The sequence below is a fragment of the Emys orbicularis genome, chromosome 4, assembly GCF_028017835.1.
Source record: "Emys orbicularis isolate rEmyOrb1 chromosome 4, rEmyOrb1.hap1, whole genome shotgun sequence".
NCBI classification, from domain to species: Eukaryota; Metazoa; Chordata; order Testudines; family Emydidae; genus Emys; species Emys orbicularis.
The window spans coordinates 93,778,781-93,785,871 of NC_088686.1; positions in this window are offsets into that span (position 1 = coordinate 93,778,781).

The window sequence follows — 7,091 nt, forward strand, 5'->3', positions numbered from 1 at the left end:
TTTTCTACGTAGGGAATAAGAAGGCAATTCAAATCCACAGACACATGACCATGCAATGCCTTGTATCTAAAAAGTGTAATCTTGTAATCAATATACTGTTTAATAAGAAGCCAGCACAGCCCTTGGGAGTTATGCTCGGAATGTTTAGTTCTGGTGATAAGCTTTGATGCTGACCTCTCAGCTTTATGGAGCTTTATACAGCCATAGCACTTCAGTAATGTTATCTGATGGTAACAATGGCACAGATCCTTGAAAAATAATTATAGAAGAGGGTAAGCAATGTGATGCTTGTTAAAATGGAACATATATAAATATCAGTTGATCTAGATGGTCTGCATTTTAGCATATGAAATGAATTCATGATCCTATTTACCACACCGCTGACAATGATTGTGAAAAGTCTTGTGCAACTGAGAATAACTGAGAGACTACAGAAAAGAAAATGTAGTGCTGACTTCCAAAATTGGAAAGAAGAGTGTTCCTGATAATTGCGACTGTGTAAGTCTAAATTCTAGTTCTAAATAAATAATGGAATATTTTTTGTTTTAAATCACCACAAACATGAGGAGCTGAACAGACAAACAGTGTTGGTTTATGAAGGTGATATCTTACCAAACTTCACTGCATTTTTAATAGAATACTACTGGATGGAAAGTATGCATTAGATGTAATATGTTTGGATTTTAGTAAAGCATTTGATACCGGGTCTCTCAGAATCTTACTTGAAAAGGTAAATTCAAATCGACTTGGATCCACTGTCCTGTGAATTGAAAACTGGCTGAAAGACTATAAACAAAGGGTAACGATAACTTGCAACCCCTAACTACCTGGAAACTTCCCCTTCGGGCAGGCTACTGTATAATTGTCCATTATTGTCTTCCTCTTTCCTCTAAAGCATCTATTATTGGCCATTACTGAAGACAGGACACTGGACTAAGGGTCTATTCTGGTATGGCAATGTTTATGTCCCTATGGCAAAGTATTAACTAGGGGAATGTCCAGCAGAGTCCAGTCAGGATGGTTGGTAGGTCTGGTCTTATTTAACATTTTCTTTCACAATTTGGAGAAGAGAGTGTAAAGAACATGCTAGTGATATTTACAGCTGACAGGGATTAAGGAGGAGCTGTAAATACGCATGGGAACAGAAAAATAATACTGAGGGACCTAGAGAGATTAGAAGCATGTGTATAAAATGAGATTTAGCTTCAAAATGTAAACTAATACATGTGGCAAGAAAATCTGAATCACTGATGGAGGAAGTGGAACAAGCAATTTTGAAAGCAAATTAGGTATGATAGAAGAGAAAAAGTTAGACATGAATTTCACATTGAAATTGGAGTCAAAAAGACTAATGCAATTTTGGGATGCATACAAAGTGACACCAGGTCACAGGGCAAGAAGGAAATAGTTCTCTTCAAAGGGGAAACAAAGGCAGTGTGAGTTAGGCAATAGACTGGAAGCTGAGACACAATTGGTTCTATTTCCAACCCTGCCACAGAGGCACTGCGTGACCGTAAGCTGCCTACCTTACCATGTGTCTGTTTCCTCTCCAACCCTTTGTCTATCTTTTCTGTTTAGATTGTAAGCTCTTCAGTGCAGAGAGGAATGACAACTCAGTATCTAGATATCATTCATTGAAGCCACAAATGCTGGAATTTGATTTGCCATTGCAGCACAGCTCAGGAACCACCAGCCTTAAGCCAACCAGCTGTCATGCCAAACCAAGCTGCCAGCTGTCAGCTGAACATGTCAAGTGCCCCAGAGGAGAAGAATGTCAGATGACAAGTCCATGACAAATGGCGTCAGTTCTATCGGAGAAATGCCACTTGGCAACACATAGAGCCCGTCCGCAGCCACAGAGTTAGACAAAATTCTGAGTGATATTAGGAGCGGCATTGCTGCTGGCTATAACAACATATCACCAGAGTTTTTGAAGCACCTCCGACTGCTTGTGCAGTTCTTCTTGTGAGTGGTCAACCAACAGTGACTTCCAAAGAGATGGCAAATGTCACACGTCATTGCTCCCATGAAACTGGAGGACTCACAATGTTGCAAGCCATTGACCAATATCCCTGTTATCTGTGCCATTCAAGGTGCTGGAGTATCTCATTCTCCAGGTCATCTTCCCAGAAGTGGAGTCAATTCTCAGCATTGAGCAAACAGGCTTTCAGAGAGGTTGGAGAATCTACAATCAAATGCTAACTTTGATAACATTAATCAAAAACAATCTTTAGAAAAGATGGGAGTCATATTTCTGGACCTAACAGCAGCATATGACACAGTCTGGCACATGGGGCTCTTAGTCGAATTGTTAAGAGCACTTCCAGCATGCATAGCCAACGCCCTTGATCTCCTCCTCCACTTGTGTTTCCAAGTGCACGTGGGAGATAGAGTTAGTGCATGGAAAAGAAATCAAGAGTCTACCCCAAGCCTCTTTGCTAGCACTAACACTTTTCAATCTGTACACAAACAACCTCCCACTTACCCAGTCCCACAAGTTCATGTACACAGATGGCATTTGCTTAGGCTTTCCAGCAGGGTCATTAACAGCATTTGAAGACTTGACTAAGATGGCCGAATACTGTAGTCAGTGGCATTTACAATCAAGTGTGCCCAAGACAGTATTGAGTGTGTTCCATCTTTACAATGCACCACAACAGCCCAAGAACTGAATATCTTTCTCAATGGACATTGCTAGAAACATGAATCCCACCTCTACCACAGAGTAACACTAGATAGATCTTTCACATATCTTAACTACCTGAGGAAAACTGAGGTCACAAACAAATTAGCCAGCAATTCATGGTGAACAAATGCTCAAACTTTCCAATCAACCAGTTATTTAGCCCTCTGATACTCTGCAGCAGAATACTGTGCTCCAGTCTGGCTCCATTTATCTCACATCAAGTTGGCTGACACACAACTACACTCAACCATGCTCATCATAACTGGGACGATTTGACCCACATCAGTAGTGTTAAGCAACATAGCTCCTCCACACATTCGTCATGAGGATGCTACAGCCAGAATGATAGAGAAAATCAGGGCAAATCCAACCGCTATACACAGGTCTCTTCGACCACTCAAGAATGCGCTTGTCGTCAAAGCACCTGTTGTGGACCACTTGCCCTGCCCAGATTTCTCTGTGATCTCAATGTGGCGTGAAGAATGGTCTACAGCTAACATCAGAACCAGTCTTTTATAACTGACCCGACCATGCATGTACCCAGCTTTGATTTGCTACGCCACTCATGGGCCCTTCTGAACCGATTTCTAATGGGCCAGGGTCAATGTGCAGCCAACCTTCACACTTGGGGCCAACGAGACGATCCCATGTGTGGGTGTGGCCAAAGACAGACAATGTCACACATCACCGACGACTGCCCTCTGACCAGATTTAATGGTGGTCTGAGGACTCTGCACTTTGCTGATGAGACTGCTACAAATTGGCTTGGCAAGCACCACACCCAATAAGAAGAAGGGCAGAGACTGTCTCTTACTGTGCATTTGTTCAGTGCCACAACAGGGCCCCAATTTTGGTGAGGGCTTCAAAGTGTTCCTTAATAGCTAAATAAATAATAACATAACATTTTACAAATATTTGAGGGGTGTAAACACCAATTTATTAGAGGGCACAACTGAGCTAATGGAAGAGAAATAAAAAAAGGATCACTCAGGAACAGTGTCCCATAGGAAAGATTGGAAACCCTATTCCTTAATATTTTAAATTAGATAGGACAAAGAATTCTAGAAAGCTTACAGTAAGGAAAATTCTACATTGACAGGGAGGCTAGATGATTTTAGGAAAATATAAATACATTTGAGTGCCTTCTCTCTGTCAGTTATAAACATTATAATGGCAAGAGATGCAAGCCATAGCTATCATATACATACTGAAAAGTAGGGGACACGCCCAATTCATAGCCCTAGGGAACTCCATAATTCAAGGAGCAATATCAGAAGATCACTTATTTATAGTGACAAACTGGCACCACTGAGGCAAATACTAATGAAGCAATGTCAGAACAGTGCCCACAAGGCTCAGGATCTGCTACAAGTATTTTAAGAGAAACCTATGATCTACAGTATCAAAAGCCACAGAAAGATCAGTAAGAATTAAAATTGACAATGTGCCAGAATCCACCTACTATAAAACAGAAGGTCACTACAAATCCTCATTAAAGCTGTCTCAGTGCTTTGGCCTGATTGAAATTTTTCAAACAGTATGTTATCATCATGAAGGTAAAGGCTGCAGTTGCCCTGCCACAACCTTTTCCCAGAACCTTGCTAAGAAAGGTAGATTTGAAATAAGGTGGAAATCTGTGAAATTGCCTGAGGACAGCGAAAGGCTGCTTAATCAACTGCTCCAATCTCCAGCAAAGAAGAAACTCTCCCAGATGCCAAAAGAGGTGTTAATGATAGATATTATAAAAGGGAGCTGCTGCAGTATATCTTCCAAGCACTGCCACAAAAGCCTTCCTGGCAACAGATCAAGAGAACAGGTTGCAAGTGCAGGGCCACATCTATAATAAAAGACAGTGTGACAGATTTAAAATCCATAAGCTAGACTGAAGTACATAGTTCAGAATCCCAACGACCCAGCTCGAACTGCAGTTGCTGTAAGCCTGGGCCTTTAATAGAAAAGCATTTTTGTTATAAGACTGGAGCTTCTTCCCACTCCTTATCTTGTGTCCCTGATGATGGAAATTCCACCTGCCCAGATGCCTTTTCCAGTGTTGTTTGCTCCACATCACTTCCCTAAGAACCCTCTACTCCCGTTCCAGCTGTGAAGCTACAGTAGATTTTAATTGAGGTGACTATTCAGCCATAGTAGAAAGGTAGCTAGAAAGAGCAAGAATTCCTTGAGTAAGCATGGACTTATGTTGTAGCAGCTGTATCAGTGAAGGGGGGGGATGGAAAGGAATGGATCATCTTTGGTTGAGCAAGCCAAGTATGGGGGATTTGCCCTGGGCTTGGAAACGAAATTTAAATGGGCATGGGATCTCCCCTCCTTTGATCAATGATTGTGTTTTGTAGTTTACCTTCATCTAAATAAAATAGCTCATTTTGACATTCCCCTCCCCATACTTGCAACTTCAACCTTCCTTCTTTAAAACCAGGAGGCTCTGCCACTGGTTCTTCACCTTCTCAGAGCTCTTTATTGGGTCTTTATTATTCCATCCTCATAATGAGAATTGTCATGTTATTTCCCCATACACAAAGAACAATAATATAATCATTCTCAGCCTAAATTGTTATTAATTTTGGTTTAAGGCAAACAATAAGACAGAACAAAAGTCTCCATGCACACAGAGTTTGCCCCCCTTCCCCTGTAACACACTGTAATCATTCTGCCTCATCCAAAGGCAGCTGACTTTGAAGACAATTAAAGGCATAAACACGGAAAAATGCAAGTACACAGAGAGCAGGATCATAACAGATTCAAAGCAAAACTGTATGTAGCTGTAGTTTGTTTTTTCAAGCTTTGACCTTGCTCCAATTTAATTACAGCTGAACCAGAATAGGGTTTAAAATGGTCCAGCCAGAGACAAAACAAAAACAAAGTGAACCTACAAAGCCCCACACTGAAGTCTACCATAATCTGGAATCCTGGTAAAACCGCAACCTTTCCAGGTAACAATACAGAAAGAATATCCGGAAAATGTTATTAGTTGGTTATTTATTCCTGAAGTTCCAGCAGAGCCCAAACCAAAAATTAAAGCAAAAGTGCATAGAGACAAAGGAGCAGCTGTCTATTACTATCCTCTGGGTTGAGTCTAAGAAGGAGGATTAGTATCTTTTGTGCAAGTCTGAGAAATGTTTGTTCCTGGCTTCGATAACCGTGCTTTTTTTTTTTTTTTTTTTTAGTAGCATTAGAAGAACCTTGTGCTTCACAAAGCTACTGAATGGTTTTTCATTTTCATTTTTCCTTCCTAACCTGGAAATCCTCCCTCTGGCAGCAGTTGAAGTTGGAGAAAATTCTTTATTAATTTCTGAGCAAACTGACAGAGAAGTTGAGTGACAAGCTGCTAGTTTGTGAGCCCAGTGATGGTGTTTAAGCATCAGCTGGAGTAATGTGTGTTTTAGGGTGGGTGGTAGACACCTTCTTCAGAGCAGCTGTTAGCTATTTTGTTTTCCAAACATCTACTCCAATTCACCCTTTTCAGGTAGAAGGCAGATAAGGTCAATCAATTTTCTAATGGTACGTGGGTCATGCCAGTGGCAGATCTGTCCTCTCCCTTCTAAATTTTTCCCTTTAGAAGTGCTATTTGTTTCATTACCAAACATTTTCAATATTACTGCTCTATTACTAGAAGCAAATTTTTATGCATATATAATTAACCCTATGGAAACACCATCAGGGAGGAGGAAATGAGAATCTGAGATTAAGGTCAAATCCTGGGGATTGTCCCTGATGCACTAGCAGAAAGACAAGATGCAATGGATGTGGTTTAATTAGACTGCAACTTTATTAACTTAATTCATCTGGGAACTATCCAGCAATAACTTGTACAGTGCAGGTCATGATTCCTTCCTTAATCATTTCCACCTGGTGGAGGGCTGCTGTCAGCCCCCCATCCCTCCATATCTGATTCTCCTGCGTTGTTGGCACCCCACTACCCTCCCTTGATATGAGGGTTAGGGAGCTGGGGAAGAGGGTTTGTCTCCTCACTAAACAAGAAATCAGGAGCCACAACCCCATTCCCCAGCTTCATTAATGGATGCCCTCTGCTAAATCCCCTTGCAACTCTGATTTATCAGGGAATTGGACCCTGTGTAGAATGAGTATTTGTGCTGGACACCTGCCAAATTGCAGCAACTTGAACCTAACCTCCTGACCTACCCAAGTGGTACCCTGACCTGCAGGGGGGAAGGCAAAATACCTGCCACAGCTCAGTCAATCTAGCAATGAGGAAAAATTTCCTTTGCCCACAGCAGACCAAAACACCCAGCTATACGCTAATTCTAGACATGGGAAGGTGTGAGCTGTTACTCTGGATGTGAGAGGGGGCTCAGACTGGAGGTATATGGTATATACATCCTCCCCTATGTGCATAGGGGCCAATGGGTTATTTGAGCCTCACCGCTCT